We start from the raw sequence: 19,009 nt of genomic DNA on the forward strand, positions 1-19,009 counted from the left end.
GTGTGTGCGTGCGTGGACAGCCCCCCACCCCGCCCCACACGGCACCACCGTCCCGAGGAGCCCGCGGGACCCGGCTGGCCAGAGAACTTAACAGGCCCGTCCCGGCCACGCGCGGGTCAGCTTCGGCGCGGGGCCTGGGGCGGGAGGAGGCGCGGGGAAGCGCAGAGAGGCTCGGCTTCTTGAGCGGGGCACGGGCGCCCTCCACCGTCTACGGCCACACCACCCTGAACGCGCCCGATCTCGTCTGATCTCGGAAGCTAAGCAGGGTCGGGCCTGGTTAGTACTTGGATGGGAGACCGCCTGGGAATACCGGGTGCCGTAGGCTTTTTTTTTTTTTTCTGTTCTGTCCCCCTTCTGGGAGCCCGGCGGCGGCGGCGGCGGCGGGCCCGGGAGTCACCCCCACCCTCAGCCCCCGTCACGGTGCCTGGCGCCCCAGCCTGCTCCGTGGGGCCTCCTCTTGTCCCGAGCAGCGACACCGCCGCCACGCGGCAGCAGGCGTGGCACCTGGACTGTCAGGTCTCAGACCAAAGGTCTGCTCTGTGGGAACCCACACGCTGGAGGAAACCTTGAGAGTCTGGGAGGGGAGGGAGTTCCAGAAGAAGGCCAGGATGTCATTTTGAGGGAGCATGTGACCAGAACTCGTCCCGTTGCTTTTGGGGTTCTATGGGCTACACGCAGGAATCTCTGGTGGTGGCACCGCATGTTGGGGGATCCGGAGTCACACCCAGACCTGCTGGACAGGCCTCATTTTACTCTTCTTTTCGGATTCAGTTTTTTAAAAAATGTCCCTTATCTCTATTATTGCATTTTCTTTTCTCTCTCTTTTCAAGCAGGTTATGGGAGTACAAGTATTAAGGCTGCATGTATTGCCGGTGCCCCCCTCCCCCCTGTTTTCTTATTCATTTGTCTCTCGTGTTTTTCCAGCGTATTGTGGGGGTACCAATGTCAAGGTCAGGTACATCGCCCTTTCCCCGCCTCCCCCCTCGAGTCAGAGCTTGGAGCGTGCCCATCCCCCAGTTGGTGCGCACCCACCCCAGTCCTGATGGATGTGTATGCCCATCCGCTCCCCCCACCGGATGAAGGTGATTCCTCTATGTCCATAAGGTGTCCACCAGTTCGTGCCAATTTGCTGGTGAGCGCGCGCACGTGGTGCTCGCGTGTCCATTCTTGGGATACTTACTTGGCTTACCGGGACGGGTTCCAGCTCCGGCCAGGAGAACACGAGAGGTGCCCTCTCACCGCTGTCTCTCATAGCTGAATAGCACTCCGTGGTTGTCAGGCACCACATTTTATTAATCCACTCATGGATCGATGGGCAACCGGGTCGCTTCCACATCTTTGCAATTGTGAATTGTGCCGCCACAGACACCCGAGCGCAGGTGTCTTTCGCATAGAGTGCGGGCCTCGCTCTGCTGAATGCCGCTCGCGACCCACGGGTGAACCTGCTCAGGGTACTTTCTCTTAGGAGCAGACTCTGATCCGGGCGGGCTACCGGTGTTTCTGTTTGCTCGTTTCTGTCTTCCATTTCGAGAAAGTCTTCCTTCCTGGGTTTGGGAATTTCCTCAGCCTTTCCTCGCCTATTCTGCCAGCTTGAAAATCCTCTCTCTGTTGCCACCCTCACAAATGTATTAGGAAAGTCTTTACGGTGCATTCCTTAGTGAAATGACCTCAATGAACCTCGAATCCAATATCTAATCGCCGATTTTTAGCAAGCCCACACCCCAGGGTGGTCGGGGTCCAATCCACCCCCGGCCAGGCCCAGGCCCCTTGGACTGGGCCACAGGACGACACAGAGTGGGGTCCCGGCCCCCACGGTAGCGGTGCCGGCAGTTCTGCAAGGGCTTGGGGGTTTTCCAGAGGTAGGAGATGGAGGGGACTGATTTCTTCAGCGCCCCCGAAACCACCCCACCGCACCCCACGCATGGCACACGTCCCGAGAGGCGCCCCTACACTCGCTCCCCTCCCCCATGCGCTGTGCCCCAGCCCTGGCCCGGGCGGGCGGATAGGCGGCAGCCCACACGCAGGGCGGGGGCGCAGCTGAAAGGGGTTGTGGGGGAGGGCGGCCCCTGGCTTCAAAGGGCGAGCGCCCGCGCATGCGCAGTCAGCAGCGGCGCGCTGGGGGTGGGGGGCGTGTAGGTGAGGGAGGCGAGGCCAGGAGAGGAGGGGGGCTGGAACGTCTCCACCTTGGCGGGTCCACAAGTGGAGGCGCATCTTGTGTGTGTGTGTGTGTGTGTGCGTGCGTGGACAGCCCCCCACCCCGCCCCACACGGCACCACCGTCCCGAGGAGCCCGCGGGACCCGGCTGGCCAGAGAACTTAACAGGCCCGTCCCGGCCACGCGCGGGTCAGCTTCGGCGCGGGGCCTGGGGCGGGAGGAGGCGCGGGGAAGCGCAGAGAGGCTCGGCTTCTTGAGCGGGGCACGGGCGCCCTCCACCGTCTACGGCCACACCACCCTGAACGCGCCCGATCTCGTCTGATCTCGGAAGCTAAGCAGGGTCGGGCCTGGTTAGTACTTGGATGGGAGACCGCCTGGGAATACCGGGTGCCGTAGGCTTTTTTTTTTTTTTCTGTTCTGTCCCCCTTCTGGGAGCCCGGCGGCGGCGGCGGCGGCGGGCCCGGGAGTCACCCCCACCCTCAGCCCCCGTCACGGTGCCTGGCGCCCCAGCCTGCTCCGTGGGGCCTCCTCTTGTCCCGAGCAGCGACACCGCCGCCACGCGGCAGCAGGCGTGGCACCTGGACTGTCAGGTCTCAGACCAAAGGTCTGCTCTGTGGGAACCCACACGCTGGAGGAAACCTTGAGAGTCTGGGAGGGGAGGGAGTTCCAGAAGAAGGCCAGGATGTCATTTTGAGGGAGCATGTGACCAGAACTCGTCCCGTTGCTTTTGGGGTTCTATGGGCTACACGCAGGAATCTCTGGTGGTGGCACCGCATGTTGGGGGATCCGGAGTCACACCCAGACCTGCTGGACAGGCCTCATTTTACTCTTCTTTTCGGATTCAGTTTTTTAAAAAATGTCCCTTATCTCTATTATTGCATTTTCTTTTCTCTCTCTTTTCAAGCAGGTTATGGGAGTACAAGTATTAAGGCTGCATGTATTGCCGGTGCCCCCCTCCCCCCTGTTTTCTTATTCATTTGTCTCTCGTGTTTTTCCAGCGTATTGTGGGGGTACCAATGTCAAGGTCAGGTACATCGCCCTTTCCCCGCCTCCCCCCTCGAGTCAGAGCTTGGAGCGTGCCCATCCCCCAGTTGGTGCGCACCCACCCCAGTCCTGATGGATGTGTATGCCCATCCGCTCCCCCCACCGGATGAAGGTGATTCCTCTATGTCCATAAGGTGTCCACCAGTTCGTGCCAATTTGCTGGTGAGCGCGCGCACGTGGTGCTCGCGTGTCCATTCTTGGGATACTTACTTGGCTTACCGGGACGGGTTCCAGCTCCGGCCAGGAGAACACGAGAGGTGCCCTCTCACCGCTGTCTCTCATAGCTGAATAGCACTCCGTGGTTGTCAGGCACCACATTTTATTAATCCACTCATGGATCGATGGGCAACCGGGTCGCTTCCACATCTTTGCAATTGTGAATTGTGCCGCCACAGACACCCGAGCGCAGGTGTCTTTCGCATAGAGTGCGGGCCTCGCTCTGCTGAATGCCGCTCGCGACCCACGGGTGAACCTGCTCAGGGTACTTTCTCTTAGGAGCAGACTCTGATCCGGGCGGGCTACCGGTGTTTCTGTTTGCTCGTTTCTGTCTTCCATTTCGAGAAAGTCTTCCTTCCTGGGTTTGGGAATTTCCTCAGCCTTTCCTCGCCTATTCTGCCAGCTTGAAAATCCTCTCTCTGTTGCCACCCTCACAAATGTATTAGGAAAGTCTTTACGGTGCATTCCTTAGTGAAATGACCTCAATGAACCTCGAATCCAATATCTAATCGCCGATTTTTAGCAAGCCCACACCCCAGGGTGGTCGGGGTCCAATCCACCCCCGGCCAGGCCCAGGCCCCTTGGACTGGGCCACAGGACGACACAGAGTGGGGTCCCGGCCCCCACGGTAGCGGTGCCGGCAGTTCTGCAAGGGCTTGGGGGTTTTCCAGAGGTAGGAGATGGAGGGGACTGATTTCTTCAGCGCCCCCGAAACCACCCCACCGCACCCCACGCATGGCACACGTCCCGAGAGGCGCCCCTACACTCGCTCCCCTCCCCCATGCGCTGTGCCCCAGCCCTGGCCCGGGCGGGCGGATAGGCGGCAGCCCACACGCAGGGCGGGGGCGCAGCTGAAAGGGGTTGTGGGGGAGGGCGGCCCCTGGCTTCAAAGGGCGAGCGCCCGCGCATGCGCAGTCAGCAGCGGCGCGCTGGGGGTGGGGGGCGGGTAGGTGAGGGAGGCGAGGCCAGGAGAGGAGGGGGGCTGGAACGTCTCCACCTTGGCGGGTCCACAAGTGGAGGCGCATCTTGTGTGTGTGTGTGTGTGTGTGCGTGCGTGGACAGCCCCCCACCCCGCCCCACACGGCACCACCGTCCCGAGGAGCCCGCGGGACCCGGCTGGCCAGAGAACTTAACAGGCCCGTCCCGGCCACGCGCGGGTCAGCTTCGGCGCGGGGCCTGGGGCGGGAGGAGGCGCGGGGAAGCGCAGAGAGGCTCGGCTTCTTGAGCGGGGCACGGGCGCCCTCCACCGTCTACGGCCACACCACCCTGAACGCGCCCGATCTCGTCTGATCTCGGAAGCTAAGCAGGGTCGGGCCTGGTTAGTACTTGGATGGGAGACCGCCTGGGAATACCGGGTGCCGTAGGCTTTTTTTTTTTTTTCTGTTCTGTCCCCCTTCTGGGAGCCCGGCGGCGGCGGCGGCGGCGGGCCCGGGAGTCACCCCCACCCTCAGCCCCCGTCACGGTGCCTGGCGCCCCAGCCTGCTCCGTGGGGCCTCCTCTTGTCCCGAGCAGCGACACCGCCGCCACGCGGCAGCAGGCGTGGCACCTGGACTGTCAGGTCTCAGACCAAAGGTCTGCTCTGTGGGAACCCACACGCTGGAGGAAACCTTGAGAGTCTGGGAGGGGAGGGAGTTCCAGAAGAAGGCCAGGATGTCATTTTGAGGGAGCATGTGACCAGAACTCGTCCCGTTGCTTTTGGGGTTCTATGGGCTACACGCAGGAATCTCTGGTGGTGGCACCGCATGTTGGGGGATCCGGAGTCACACCCAGACCTGCTGGACAGGCCTCATTTTACTCTTCTTTTCGGATTCAGTTTTTTAAAAAATGTCCCTTATCTCTATTATTGCATTTTCTTTTCTCTCTCTTTTCAAGCAGGTTATGGGAGTACAAGTATTAAGGCTGCATGTATTGCCGGTGCCCCCCTCCCCCCTGTTTTCTTATTCATTTGTCTCTCGTGTTTTTCCAGCGTATTGTGGGGGTACCAATGTCAAGGTCAGGTACATCGCCCTTTCCCCGCCTCCCCCCTCGAGTCAGAGCTTGGAGCGTGCCCATCCCCCAGTTGGTGCGCACCCACCCCAGTCCTGATGGATGTGTATGCCCATCCGCTCCCCCCACCGGATGAAGGTGATTCCTCTATGTCCATAAGGTGTCCACCAGTTCGTGCCAATTTGCTGGTGAGCGCGCGCACGTGGTGCTCGCGTGTCCATTCTTGGGATACTTACTTGGCTTACCGGGACGGGTTCCAGCTCCGGCCAGGAGAACACGAGAGGTGCCCTCTCACCGCTGTCTCTCATAGCTGAATAGCACTCCGTGGTTGTCAGGCACCACATTTTATTAATCCACTCATGGATCGATGGGCAACCGGGTCGCTTCCACATCTTTGCAATTGTGAATTGTGCCGCCACAGACACCCGAGCGCAGGTGTCTTTCGCATAGAGTGCGGGCCTCGCTCTGCTGAATGCCGCTCGCGACCCACGGGTGAACCTGCTCAGGGTACTTTCTCTTAGGAGCAGACTCTGATCCGGGCGGGCTACCGGTGTTTCTGTTTGCTCGTTTCTGTCTTCCATTTCGAGAAAGTCTTCCTTCCTGGGTTTGGGAATTTCCTCAGCCTTTCCTCGCCTATTCTGCCAGCTTGAAAATCCTCTCTCTGTTGCCACCCTCACAAATGTATTAGGAAAGTCTTTACGGTGCATTCCTTAGTGAAATGACCTCAATGAACCTCGAATCCAATATCTAATCGCCGATTTTTAGCAAGCCCACACCCCAGGGTGGTCGGGGTCCAATCCACCCCCGGCCAGGCCCAGGCCCCTTGGACTGGGCCACAGGACGACACAGAGTGGGGTCCCGGCCCCCACGGTAGCGGTGCCGGCAGTTCTGCAAGGGCTTGGGGGTTTTCCAGAGGTAGGAGATGGAGGGGACTGATTTCTTCAGCGCCCCCGAAACCACCCCACCGCACCCCACGCATGGCACACGTCCCGAGAGGCGCCCCTACACTCGCTCCCCTCCCCCATGCGCTGTGCCCCAGCCCTGGCCCGGGCGGGCGGATAGGCGGCAGCCCACACGCAGGGCGGGGGCGCAGCTGAAAGGGGTTGTGGGGGAGGGCGGCCCCTGGCTTCAAAGGGCGAGCGCCCGCGCATGCGCAGTCAGCAGCGGCGCGCTGGGGGTGGGGGGCGGGTAGGTGAGGGAGGCGAGGCCAGGAGAGGAGGGGGGCTGGAACGTCTCCACCTTGGCGGGTCCACAAGTGGAGGCGCATCTTGTGTGTGTGTGTGTGTGTGTGCGTGCGTGGACAGCCCCCCACCCCGCCCCACACGGCACCACCGTCCCGAGGAGCCCGCGGGACCCGGCTGGCCAGAGAACTTAACAGGCCCGTCCCGGCCACGCGCGGGTCAGCTTCGGCGCGGGGCCTGGGGCGGGAGGAGGCGCGGGGAAGCGCAGAGAGGCTCGGCTTCTTGAGCGGGGCACGGGCGCCCTCCACCGTCTACGGCCACACCACCCTGAACGCGCCCGATCTCGTCTGATCTCGGAAGCTAAGCAGGGTCGGGCCTGGTTAGTACTTGGATGGGAGACCGCCTGGGAATACCGGGTGCCGTAGGCTTTTTTTTTTTTTTTCTGTTCTGTCCCCCTTCTGGGAGCCCGGCGGCGGCGGCGGCGGCGGGCCCGGGAGTCACCCCCACCCTCAGCCCCCGTCACGGTGCCTGGCGCCCCAGCCTGCTCCGTGGGGCCTCCTCTTGTCCCGAGCAGCGACACCGCCGCCACGCGGCAGCAGGCGTGGCACCTGGACTGTCAGGTCTCAGACCAAAGGTCTGCTCTGTGGGAACCCACACGCTGGAGGAAACCTTGAGAGTCTGGGAGGGGAGGGAGTTCCAGAAGAAGGCCAGGATGTCATTTTGAGGGAGCATGTGACCAGAACTCGTCCCGTTGCTTTTGGGGTTCTATGGGCTACACGCAGGAATCTCTGGTGGTGGCACCGCATGTTGGGGGATCCGGAGTCACACCCAGACCTGCTGGACAGGCCTCATTTTACTCTTCTTTTCGGATTCAGTTTTTTAAAAAATGTCCCTTATCTCTATTATTGCATTTTCTTTTCTCTCTCTTTTCAAGCAGGTTATGGGAGTACAAGTATTAAGGCTGCATGTATTGCCGGTGCCCCCCTCCCCCCTGTTTTCTTATTCATTTGTCTCTCGTGTTTTTCCAGCGTATTGTGGGGGTACCAATGTCAAGGTCAGGTACATCGCCCTTTCCCCGCCTCCCCCCTCGAGTCAGAGCTTGGAGCGTGCCCATCCCCCAGTTGGTGCGCACCCACCCCAGTCCTGATGGATGTGTATGCCCATCCGCTCCCCCCACCGGATGAAGGTGATTCCTCTATGTCCATAAGGTGTCCACCAGTTCGTGCCAATTTGCTGGTGAGCGCGCGCACGTGGTGCTCGCGTGTCCATTCTTGGGATACTTACTTGGCTTACCGGGACGGGTTCCAGCTCCGGCCAGGAGAACACGAGAGGTGCCCTCTCACCGCTGTCTCTCATAGCTGAATAGCACTCCGTGGTTGTCAGGCACCACATTTTATTAATCCACTCATGGATCGATGGGCAACCGGGTCGCTTCCACATCTTTGCAATTGTGAATTGTGCCGCCACAGACACCCGAGCGCAGGTGTCTTTCGCATAGAGTGCGGGCCTCGCTCTGCTGAATGCCGCTCGCGACCCACGGGTGAACCTGCTCAGGGTACTTTCTCTTAGGAGCAGACTCTGATCCGGGCGGGCTACCGGTGTTTCTGTTTGCTCGTTTCTGTCTTCCATTTCGAGAAAGTCTTCCTTCCTGGGTTTGGGAATTTCCTCAGCCTTTCCTCGCCTATTCTGCCAGCTTGAAAATCCTCTCTCTGTTGCCACCCTCACAAATGTATTAGGAAAGTCTTTACGGTGCATTCCTTAGTGAAATGACCTCAATGAACCTCGAATCCAATATCTAATCGCCGATTTTTAGCAAGCCCACACCCCAGGGTGGTCGGGGTCCAATCCACCCCCGGCCAGGCCCAGGCCCCTTGGACTGGGCCACAGGACGACACAGAGTGGGGTCCCGGCCCCCACGGTAGCGGTGCCGGCAGTTCTGCAAGGGCTTGGGGGTTTTCCAGAGGTAGGAGATGGAGGGGACTGATTTCTTCAGCGCCCCCGAAACCACCCCACCGCACCCCACGCATGGCACACGTCCCGAGAGGCGCCCCTACACTCGCTCCCCTCCCCCATGCGCTGTGCCCCAGCCCTGGCCCGGGCGGGCGGATAGGCGGCAGCCCACACGCAGGGCGGGGGCGCAGCTGAAAGGGGTTGTGGGGGAGGGCGGCCCCTGGCTTCAAAGGGCGAGCGCCCGCGCATGCGCAGTCAGCAGCGGCGCGCTGGGGGTGGGGGGCGGGTAGGTGAGGGAGGCGAGGCCAGGAGAGGAGGGGGGCTGGAACGTCTCCACCTTGGCGGGTCCACAAGTGGAGGCGCATCTTGTGTGTGTGTGTGTGTGTGTGCGTGCGTGGACAGCCCCCCACCCCGCCCCACACGGCACCACCGTCCCGAGGAGCCCGCGGGACCCGGCTGGCCAGAGAACTTAACAGGCCCGTCCCGGCCACGCGCGGGTCAGCTTCGGCGCGGGGCCTGGGGCGGGAGGAGGCGCGGGGAAGCGCAGAGAGGCTCGGCTTCTTGAGCGGGGCACGGGCGCCCTCCACCGTCTACGGCCACACCACCCTGAACGCGCCCGATCTCGTCTGATCTCGGAAGCTAAGCAGGGTCGGGCCTGGTTAGTACTTGGATGGGAGACCGCCTGGGAATACCGGGTGCCGTAGGCTTTTTTTTTTTTTTTCTGTTCTGTCCCCCTTCTGGGAGCCCGGCGGCGGCGGCGGCGGCGGGCCCGGGAGTCACCCCCACCCTCAGCCCCCGTCACGGTGCCTGGCGCCCCAGCCTGCTCCGTGGGGCCTCCTCTTGTCCCGAGCAGCGACACCGCCGCCACGCGGCAGCAGGCGTGGCACCTGGACTGTCAGGTCTCAGACCAAAGGTCTGCTCTGTGGGAACCCACACGCTGGAGGAAACCTTGAGAGTCTGGGAGGGGAGGGAGTTCCAGAAGAAGGCCAGGATGTCATTTTGAGGGAGCATGTGACCAGAACTCGTCCCGTTGCTTTTGGGGTTCTATGGGCTACACGCAGGAATCTCTGGTGGTGGCACCGCATGTTGGGGGATCCGGAGTCACACCCAGACCTGCTGGACAGGCCTCATTTTACTCTTCTTTTCGGATTCAGTTTTTTAAAAAATGTCCCTTATCTCTATTATTGCATTTTCTTTTCTCTCTCTTTTCAAGCAGGTTATGGGAGTACAAGTATTAAGGCTGCATGTATTGCCGGTGCCCCCCTCGCCCCTGTTTTCTTATTCATTTGTCTCTCGTGTTTTTCCAGCGTATTGTGGGGGTACCAATGTCAAGGTCAGGTACATCGCCCTTTCCCCGCCTCCCCCCTCGAGTCAGAGCTTGGAGCGTGCCCATCCCCCAGTTGGTGCGCACCCACCCCAGTCCTGATGGATGTGTATGCCCATCCGCTCCCCCCACCGGATGAAGGTGATTCCTCTATGTCCATAAGGTGTCCACCAGTTCGTGCCAATTTGCTGGTGAGCGCGCGCACGTGGTGCTCGCGTGTCCATTCTTGGGATACTTACTTGGCTTACCGGGACGGGTTCCAGCTCCGGCCAGGAGAACACGAGAGGTGCCCTCTCACCGCTGTCTCTCATAGCTGAATAGCACTCCGTGGTTGTCAGGCACCACATTTTATTAATCCACTCATGGATCGATGGGCAACCGGGTCGCTTCCACATCTTTGCAATTGTGAATTGTGCCGCCACAGACACCCGAGCGCAGGTGTCTTTCGCATAGAGTGCGGGCCTCGCTCTGCTGAATGCCGCTCGCGACCCACGGGTGAACCTGCTCAGGGTACTTTCTCTTAGGAGCAGACTCTGATCCGGGCGGGCTACCGGTGTTTCTGTTTGCTCGTTTCTGTCTTCCATTTCGAGAAAGTCTTCCTTCCTGGGTTTGGGAATTTCCTCAGCCTTTCCTCGCCTATTCTGCCAGCTTGAAAATCCTCTCTCTGTTGCCACCCTCACAAATGTATTAGGAAAGTCTTTACGGTGCATTCCTTAGTGAAATGACCTCAATGAACCTCGAATCCAATATCTAATCGCCGATTTTTAGCAAGCCCACACCCCAGGGTGGTCGGGGTCCAATCCACCCCCGGCCAGGCCCAGGCCCCTTGGACTGGGCCACAGGACGACACAGAGTGGGGTCCCGGCCCCCACGGTAGCGGTGCCGGCAGTTCTGCAAGGGCTTGGGGGTTTTCCAGAGGTAGGAGATGGAGGGGACTGATTTCTTCAGCGCCCCCGAAACCACCCCACCGCACCCCACGCATGGCACACGTCCCGAGAGGCGCCCCTACACTCGCTCCCCTCCCCCATGCGCTGTGCCCCAGCCCTGGCCCGGGCGGGCGGATAGGCGGCAGCCCACACGCAGGGCGGGGGCGCAGCTGAAAGGGGTTGTGGGGGAGGGCGGCCCCTGGCTTCAAAGGGCGAGCGCCCGCGCATGCGCAGTCAGCAGCGGCGCGCTGGGGGTGGGGGGCGGGTAGGTGAGGGAGGCGAGGCCAGGAGAGGAGGGGGGCTGGAACGTCTCCACCTTGGCGGGTCCACAAGTGGAGGCGCATCTTGTGTGTGTGTGTGTGTGTGTGCGTGCGTGGACAGCCCCCCACCCCGCCCCACACGGCACCACCGTCCCGAGGAGCCCGCGGGACCCGGCTGGCCAGAGAACTTAACAGGCCCGTCCCGGCCACGCGCGGGTCAGCTTCGGCGCGGGGCCTGGGGCGGGAGGAGGCGCGGGGAAGCGCAGAGAGGCTCGGCTTCTTGAGCGGGGCACGGGCGCCCTCCACCGTCTACGGCCACACCACCCTGAACGCGCCCGATCTCGTCTGATCTCGGAAGCTAAGCAGGGTCGGGCCTGGTTAGTACTTGGATGGGAGACCGCCTGGGAATACCGGGTGCCGTAGGCTTTTTTTTTTTTTTTCTGTTCTGTCCCCCTTCTGGGAGCCCGGCGGCGGCGGCGGCGGCGGGCCCGGGAGTCACCCCCACCCTCAGCCCCCGTCACGGTGCCTGGCGCCCCAGCCTGCTCCGTGGGGCCTCCTCTTGTCCCGAGCAGCGACACCGCCGCCACGCGGCAGCAGGCGTGGCACCTGGACTGTCAGGTCTCAGACCAAAGGTCTGCTCTGTGGGAACCCACACGCTGGAGGAAACCTTGAGAGTCTGGGAGGGGAGGGAGTTCCAGAAGAAGGCCAGGATGTCATTTTGAGGGAGCATGTGACCAGAACTCGTCCCGTTGCTTTTGGGGTTCTATGGGCTACACGCAGGAATCTCTGGTGGTGGCACCGCATGTTGGGGGATCCGGAGTCACACCCAGACCTGCTGGACAGGCCTCATTTTACTCTTCTTTTCGGATTCAGTTTTTTAAAAAATGTCCCTTATCTCTATTATTGCATTTTCTTTTCTCTCTCTTTTCAAGCAGGTTATGGGAGTACAAGTATTAAGGCTGCATGTATTGCCGGTGCCCCCCTCGCCCCTGTTTTCTTATTCATTTGTCTCTCGTGTTTTTCCAGCGTATTGTGGGGGTACCAATGTCAAGGTCAGGTACATCGCCCTTTCCCCGCCTCCCCCCTCGAGTCAGAGCTTGGAGCGTGCCCATCCCCCAGTTGGTGCGCACCCACCCCAGTCCTGATGGATGTGTATGCCCATCCGCTCCCCCCACCGGATGAAGGTGATTCCTCTATGTCCATAAGGTGTCCACCAGTTCGTGCCAATTTGCTGGTGAGCGCGCGCACGTGGTGCTCGCGTGTCCATTCTTGGGATACTTACTTGGCTTACCGGGACGGGTTCCAGCTCCGGCCAGGAGAACACGAGAGGTGCCCTCTCACCGCTGTCTCTCATAGCTGAATAGCACTCCGTGGTTGTCAGGCACCACATTTTATTAATCCACTCATGGATCGATGGGCAACCGGGTCGCTTCCACATCTTTGCAATTGTGAATTGTGCCGCCACAGACACCCGAGCGCAGGTGTCTTTCGCATAGAGTGCGGGCCTCGCTCTGCTGAATGCCGCTCGCGACCCACGGGTGAACCTGCTCAGGGTACTTTCTCTTAGGAGCAGACTCTGATCCGGGCGGGCTACCGGTGTTTCTGTTTGCTCGTTTCTGTCTTCCATTTCGAGAAAGTCTTCCTTCCTGGGTTTGGGAATTTCCTCAGCCTTTCCTCGCCTATTCTGCCAGCTTGAAAATCCTCTCTCTGTTGCCACCCTCACAAATGTATTAGGAAAGTCTTTACGGTGCATTCCTTAGTGAAATGACCTCAATGAACCTCGAATCCAATATCTAATCGCCGATTTTTAGCAAGCCCACACCCCAGGGTGGTCGGGGTCCAATCCACCCCCGGCCAGGCCCAGGCCCCTTGGACTGGGCCACAGGACGACACAGAGTGGGGTCCCGGCCCCCACGGTAGCGGTGCCGGCAGTTCTGCAAGGGCTTGGGGGTTTTCCAGAGGTAGGAGATGGAGGGGACTGATTTCTTCAGCGCCCCCGAAACCACCCCACCGCACCCCACGCATGGCACACGTCCCGAGAGGCGCCCCTACACTCGCTCCCCTCCCCCATGCGCTGTGCCCCAGCCCTGGCCCGGGCGGGCGGATAGGCGGCAGCCCACACGCAGGGCGGGGGCGCAGCTGAAAGGGGTTGTGGGGGAGGGCGGCCCCTGGCTTCAAAGGGCGAGCGCCCGCGCATGCGCAGTCAGCAGCGGCGCGCTGGGGGTGGGGGGCGGGTAGGTGAGGGAGGCGAGGCCAGGAGAGGAGGGGGGCTGGAACGTCTCCACCTTGGCGGGTCCACAAGTGGAGGCGCATCTTGTGTGTGTGTGTGTGTGTGTGCGTGCGTGGACAGCCCCCCACCCCGCCCCACACGGCACCACCGTCCCGAGGAGCCCGCGGGACCCGGCTGGCCAGAGAACTTAACAGGCCCGTCCCGGCCACGCGCGGGTCAGCTTCGGCGCGGGGCCTGGGGCGGGAGGAGGCGCGGGGAAGCGCAGAGAGGCTCGGCTTCTTGAGCGGGGCACGGGCGCCCTCCACCGTCTACGGCCACACCACCCTGAACGCGCCCGATCTCGTCTGATCTCGGAAGCTAAGCAGGGTCGGGCCTGGTTAGTACTTGGATGGGAGACCGCCTGGGAATACCGGGTGCCGTAGGCTTTTTTTTTTTTTTTCTGTTCTGTCCCCCTTCTGGGAGCCCGGCGGCGGCGGCGGCGGCGGGCCCGGGAGTCACCCCCACCCTCAGCCCCCGTCACGGTGCCTGGCGCCCCAGCCTGCTCCGTGGGGCCTCCTCTTGTCCCGAGCAGCGACACCGCCGCCACGCGGCAGCAGGCGTGGCACCTGGACTGTCAGGTCTCAGACCAAAGGTCTGCTCTGTGGGAACCCACACGCTGGAGGAAACCTTGAGAGTCTGGGAGGGGAGGGAGTTCCAGAAGAAGGCCAGGATGTCATTTTGAGGGAGCATGTGACCAGAACTCGTCCCGTTGCTTTTGGGGTTCTATGGGCTACACGCAGGAATCTCTGGTGGTGGCACCGCATGTTGGGGGATCCGGAGTCACACCCAGACCTGCTGGACAGGCCTCATTTTACTCTTCTTTTCGGATTCAGTTTTTTAAAAAATGTCCCTTATCTCTATTATTGCATTTTCTTTTCTCTCTCTTTTCAAGCAGGTTATGGGAGTACAAGTATTAAGGCTGCATGTATTGCCGGTGCCCCCCTCCCCCCTGTTTTCTTATTCATTTGTCTCTCGTGTTTTTCCAGCGTATTGTGGGGGTACCAATGTCAAGGTCAGGTACATCGCCCTTTCCCCGCCTCCCCCCTCGAGTCAGAGCTTGGAGCGTGCCCATCCCCCAGTTGGTGCGCACCCACCCCAGTCCTGATGGATGTGTATGCCCATCCGCTCCCCCCACCGGATGAAGGTGATTCCTCTATGTCCATAAGGTGTCCACCAGTTCGTGCCAATTTGCTGGTGAGCGCGCGCACGTGGTGCTCGCGTGTCCATTCTTGGGATACTTACTTGGCTTACCGGGACGGGTTCCAGCTCCGGCCAGGAGAACACGAGAGGTGCCCTCTCACCGCTGTCTCTCATAGCTGAATAGCACTCCGTGGTTGTCAGGCACCACATTTTATTAATCCACTCATGGATCGATGGGCAACCGGGTCGCTTCCACATCTTTGCAATTGTGAATTGTGCCGCCACAGACACCCGAGCGCAGGTGTCTTTCGCATAGAGTGCGGGCCTCGCTCTGCTGAATGCCGCTCGCGACCCACGGGTGAACCTGCTCAGGGTACTTTCTCTTAGGAGCAGACTCTGATCCGGGCGGGCTACCGGTGTTTCTGTTTGCTCGTTTCTGTCTTCCATTTCGAGAAAGTCTTCCTTCCTGGGTTTGGGAATTTCCTCAGCCTTTCCTCGCCTATTCTGCCAGCTTGAAAATCCTCTCTCTGTTGCCACCCTCACAAATGTATTAGGAAAGTCTTTACGGTGCATTCCTTAGTGAAATGACCTCAATGAACCTCGAATCCAATATCTAATCGCCGATTTTTAGCAAGCCCACACCCCAGGGTGGTCGGGGTCCAATCCACCCCCGGCCAGGCCCAGGCCCCTTGGACTGGGCCACAGGACGACACAGAGTGGGGTCCCGGCCCCCACGGTAGCGGTGCCGGCAGTTCTGCAAGGGCTTGGGGGTTTTCCAGAGGTAGGAGATGGAGGGGACTGATTTCTTCAGCGCCCCCGAAACCACCCCACCGCACCCCACGCATGGCACACGTCCCGAGAGGCGCCCCTACACTCGCTCCCCTCCCCCATGCGCTGTGCCCCAGCCCTGGCCCGGGCGGGCGGATAGGCGGCAGCCCACACGCAGGGCGGGGGCGCAGCTGAAAGGGGTTGTGGGGGAGGGCGGCCCCTGGCTTCAAAGGGCGAGCGCCCGCGCATGCGCAGTCAGCAGCGGCGCGCTGGGGGTGGGGGGCGGGTAGGTGAGGGAGGCGAGGCCAGGAGAGGAGGGGGGCTGGAACGTCTCCACCTTGGCGGGTCCACAAGTGGAGGCGCATCTTGTGTGTGTGTGTGTGTGTGTGCGTGCGTGGACAGCCCCCCACCCCGCCCCACACGGCACCACCGTCCCGAGGAGCCCGCGGGACCCGGCTGGCCAGAGAACTTAACAGGCCCGTCCCGGCCACGCGCGGGTCAGCTTCGGCGCGGGGCCTGGGGCGGGAGGAGGCGCGGGGAAGCGCAGAGAGGCTCGGCTTCTTGAGCGGGGCACGGGCGCCCTCCACCGTCTACGGCCACACCACCCTGAACGCGCCCGATCTCGTCTGATCTCGGAAGCTAAGCAGGGTCGGGCCTGGTTAGTACTTGGATGGGAGACCGCCTGGGAATACCGGGTGCCGTAGGCTTTTTTTTTTTTTTTCTGTTCTGTCCCCCTTCTGGGAGCCCGGCGGCGGCGGCGGCGGCGGGCCCGGGAGTCACCCCCACCCTCAGCCCCCGTCACGGTGCCTGGCGCCCCAGCCTGCTCCGTGGGGCCTCCTCTTGTCCCGAGCAGCGACACCGCCGCCACGCGGCAGCAGGCGTGGCACCTGGACTGTCAGGTCTCAGACCAAAGGTCTGCTCTGTGGGAACCCACACGCTGGAGGAAACCTTGAGAGTCTGGGAGGGGAGGGAGTTCCAGAAGAAGGCCAGGATGTCATTTTGAGGGAGCATGTGACCAGAACTCGTCCCGTTGCTTTTGGGGTTCTATGGGCTACACGCAGGAATCTCTGGTGGTGGCACCGCATGTTGGGGGATCCGGAGTCACACCCAGACCTGCTGGACAGGCCTCATTTTACTCTTCTTTTCGGATTCAGTTTTTTAAAAAATGTCCCTTATCTCTATTATTGCATTTTCTTTTCTCTCTCTTTTCAAGCAGGTTATGGGAGTACAAGTATTAAGGCTGCATGTATTGCCGGTGCCCCCCTCCCCCCTGTTTTCTTATTCATTTGTCTCTCGTGTTTTTCCAGCGTATTGTGGGGGTACCAATGTCAAGGTCAGGTACATCGCCCTTTCCCCGCCTCCCCCCTCGAGTCAGAGCTTGGAGCGTGCCCATCCCCCAGTTGGTGCGCACCCACCCCAGTCCTGATGGATGTGTATGCCCATCCGCTCCCCCCACCGGATGAAGGTGATTCCTCTATGTCCATAAGGTGTCCACCAGTTCGTGCCAATTTGCTGGTGAGCGCGCGCACGTGGTGCTCGCGTGTCCATTCTTGGGATACTTACTTGGCTTACCGGGACGGGTTCCAGCTCCGGCCAGGAGAACACGAGAGGTGCCCTCTCACCGCTGTCTCTCATAGCTGAATAGCACTCCGTGGTTGTCAGGCACCACATTTTATTAATCCACTCATGGATCGATGGGCAACCGGGTCGCTTCCACATCTTTGCAATTGTGAATTGTGCCGCCACAGACACCCGAGCGCAGGTGTCTTTCGCATAGAGTGCGGGCCTCGCTCTGCTGAATGCCGCTCGCGACCCACGGGTGAACCTGCTCAGGGTACTTTCTCTTAGGAGCAGACTCTGATCCGGGCGGGCTACCGGTGTTTCTGTTTGCTCGTTTCTGTCTTCCATTTCGAGAAAGTCTTCCTTCCTGGGTTTGGGAATTTCCTCAGCCTTTCCTCGCCTATTCTGCCAGCTTGAAAATCCTCTCTCTGTTGCCACCCTCACAAATGTATTAGGAAAGTCTTTACGGTGCATTCCTTAGTGAAATGACCTCAATGAACCTCGAATCCAATATCTAATCGCCGATTTTTAGCAAGCCCACACCCCAGGGTGGTCGGGGTCCAATCCACCCCCGGCCAGGCCCAGGCCCCTTGGACTGGGCCACAGGACGACACAGAGTGGGGTCCCGGCCCCCACGGTAGCGGTGCCGGCAGTTCTGCAAGGGCTTGGGGGTTTTCCAGAGGTAGGAGATGGAGGGGACTGATTTCTTCAGCGCCCCCGAAACCACCCCACCGCACCCCACGCATGGCACACGTCCCGAGAGGCGCCCCTACACTCGCTCCCCTCCCCCATGCGCTGTGCCCCAGCCCTGGCCCGGGCGGGCGGATAGGCGGCAGCCCACACGCAGGGCGGGGGCGCAGCTGAAAGGGGTTGTGGGGGAGGGCGGCCCCTGGCTTCAAAGGGCGAGCGCCCGCGCATGCGCAGTCAGCAGCGGCGCGCTGGGGGTGGGGGGCGGGTAGGTGAGGGAGGCGAGGCCAGGAGAGGAGGGGGGCTGGAACGTCTCCACCTTGGCGGGTCCACAAGTGGAGGCGCATCTTGTGTGTGTGTGTGTGTGTGTGCGTGCGTGGACAGCCCCCCACCCCGCCCCACACGGCACCACCGTCCCGAGGAGCCCGCGGGACCCGGCTGGCCAGAGAACTTAACAGGCCCGTCCCGGCCACGCGCGGGTCAGCTTCGGCGCGGGGCCTGGGGCGGGAGGAGGCGCGGGGAAGCGCAGAGAGGCTCGGCTTCTTGAGCGGGGCACGGGCGCCCTCCACCGTCTACGGCCACACCACCCTGAACGCGCCCGATCTCGTCTGATCTCGGAAGCTAAGCAGGGTCGGGCCTGGTTAGTACTTGGATGGGAGACCGCCTGGGAATACCGGGTGCCGTAGGCTTTTTTTTTTTTTTTCTGTTCTGTCCCCCTTCTGGGAGCCCGGCGGCGGCGGCGGCGGCGGGCCCGGGAGTCACCCCCACCCTCAGCCCCCGTCACGGTGCCTGGCGCCCCAGCCTGCTCCGTGGGGCCTCCTCTTGTCCCGAGCAGCGACACCGCCGCCACGCGGCAGCAGGCGTGGCACCTGGACTGTCAGGTCTCAGACCAAAGGTCTGCTCTGTGGGAACCCACACGCTGGAGGAAACCTTGAGAGTCTGGGAGGGGAGGGAGTTCCAGAAGAAGGCCAGGATGTCATTTTGAGGGAGCATGTGACCAGAACTCGTCCCGTTGCTTTTGGGGTTCTATGGGCTACACGCAGGAATCTCTGGTGGTGGCACCGCATGTTGGGGGATCCGGAGTCACACCCAGACCTGCTGGACAGGCCTCATTTTACTCTTCTTTTCGGATTCAGTTTTTTAAAAAATGTCCCTTATCTCTATTATTGCATTTTCTTTTCTCTCTCTTTTCAAGCAGGTTATGGGAGTACAAGTATTAAGGCTGCATGTATTGCCGGTGCCCCCCTCCCCCCTGTTTTCTTATTCATTTGTCTCTCGTGTTTTTCCAGCGTATTGTGGGGGTACCAATGTCAAGGTCAGGTACATCGCCCTTTCCCCGCCTCCCCCCTCGAGTCAGAGCTTGGAGCGTGCCCATCCCCCAGTTGGTGCGCACCCACCCCAGTCCTGATGGATGTGTATGCCCATCCGCTCCCCCCACCGGATGAAGGTGATTCCTCTATGTCCATAAGGTGTCCACCAGTTCGTGCCAATTTGCTGGTGAGCGCGCGCACGTGGTGCTCGCGTGTCCATTCTTGGGATACTTA

At 61.1% G+C, this 19,009-nt stretch overlaps 9 non-coding genes across 9 annotated transcripts; all 9 read left to right on the forward strand.

Annotated features, from left to right (window-relative positions):
• The first annotated feature begins 206 nt into the window (after positions 1-206).
• Positions 207-325, forward strand: LOC142869392 (5S ribosomal RNA). Its single transcript, XR_012918021.1, has one exon. It is a non-coding gene; the product is annotated as a 5S ribosomal RNA (ribosomal RNA).
• A 2,109-nt stretch (positions 326-2,434) lies between these two features.
• On the forward strand, positions 2,435-2,553 carry LOC142869404 (5S ribosomal RNA). Its single transcript, XR_012918032.1, has one exon. It is a non-coding gene; the product is annotated as a 5S ribosomal RNA (ribosomal RNA).
• Positions 2,554-4,662: 2,109 nt separating this feature from the next.
• On the forward strand, positions 4,663-4,781 carry LOC142869415 (5S ribosomal RNA). The gene has a single exon (XR_012918043.1). It is a non-coding gene; the product is annotated as a 5S ribosomal RNA (ribosomal RNA).
• Positions 4,782-6,890: 2,109 nt separating this feature from the next.
• LOC142869416 (5S ribosomal RNA) lies at positions 6,891-7,009 on the forward strand. Its single transcript, XR_012918044.1, has one exon. It is a non-coding gene; the product is annotated as a 5S ribosomal RNA (ribosomal RNA).
• A 2,110-nt stretch (positions 7,010-9,119) lies between these two features.
• Positions 9,120-9,238, forward strand: LOC142869417 (5S ribosomal RNA). The gene has a single exon (XR_012918045.1). It is a non-coding gene; the product is annotated as a 5S ribosomal RNA (ribosomal RNA).
• A 2,110-nt stretch (positions 9,239-11,348) lies between these two features.
• Positions 11,349-11,467, forward strand: LOC142869393 (5S ribosomal RNA). Its single transcript, XR_012918022.1, has one exon. It is a non-coding gene; the product is annotated as a 5S ribosomal RNA (ribosomal RNA).
• A 2,110-nt stretch (positions 11,468-13,577) lies between these two features.
• LOC142869394 (5S ribosomal RNA) lies at positions 13,578-13,696 on the forward strand. The gene has a single exon (XR_012918023.1). It is a non-coding gene; the product is annotated as a 5S ribosomal RNA (ribosomal RNA).
• A 2,110-nt stretch (positions 13,697-15,806) lies between these two features.
• LOC142869395 (5S ribosomal RNA) lies at positions 15,807-15,925 on the forward strand. The gene has a single exon (XR_012918024.1). It is a non-coding gene; the product is annotated as a 5S ribosomal RNA (ribosomal RNA).
• A 2,110-nt stretch (positions 15,926-18,035) lies between these two features.
• On the forward strand, positions 18,036-18,154 carry LOC142869396 (5S ribosomal RNA). The gene has a single exon (XR_012918025.1). It is a non-coding gene; the product is annotated as a 5S ribosomal RNA (ribosomal RNA).
• The last annotated feature ends 855 nt before the right edge of the window (positions 18,155-19,009 follow it).

Source organism: Microcebus murinus, unplaced genomic scaffold, assembly GCF_040939455.1.
Source record: "Microcebus murinus isolate Inina unplaced genomic scaffold, M.murinus_Inina_mat1.0 scaf075_hap2_Mmur4.0, whole genome shotgun sequence".
NCBI lineage: Eukaryota > Metazoa > Chordata > Mammalia > Primates > Cheirogaleidae > Microcebus > Microcebus murinus.